Source organism: Habropoda laboriosa, unplaced genomic scaffold (genome assembly GCF_001263275.1).
Source record: "Habropoda laboriosa isolate 0110345459 unplaced genomic scaffold, ASM126327v1 scaffold350, whole genome shotgun sequence".
Classification (NCBI taxonomy): domain Eukaryota; kingdom Metazoa; phylum Arthropoda; class Insecta; order Hymenoptera; family Apidae; genus Habropoda; species Habropoda laboriosa.
Window position 1 is genome coordinate 183,099 of NW_017100524.1, and position 388 is coordinate 183,486.

Here is a 388-nt window from a genome sequence, read left to right on the forward strand (position 1 = left end):
TATACACTGTCATAGAAAGAAATTGCTAATAATTTCATGTTCAAATGCAATCGTAATTTCTGATCACAATGTGTAACTTCAAGTACATTTATCATCGATATTTATAACGTACAAAAAGAATCGTAATTATATTTTTATGAATTTTAATAAAAACATTGAAAGCATAAAAACATTTTTTTTATATATTTTAAGAAACCAACTTCAATTCCTTTTATAATTTTTCTCTTTTCGTTCCATACTCTTAACGGTCATAAATTCTATTAATGGTCAAAAGTTTAAATAATGTAGTAAAATATATTATTTCTAAAGAAGAAAAGCTTGTTTGCTATTTTATTGTATTACCTTTTCCACCGGTCAAGTAGTTTATGATTGACAAACTTTAACCGAT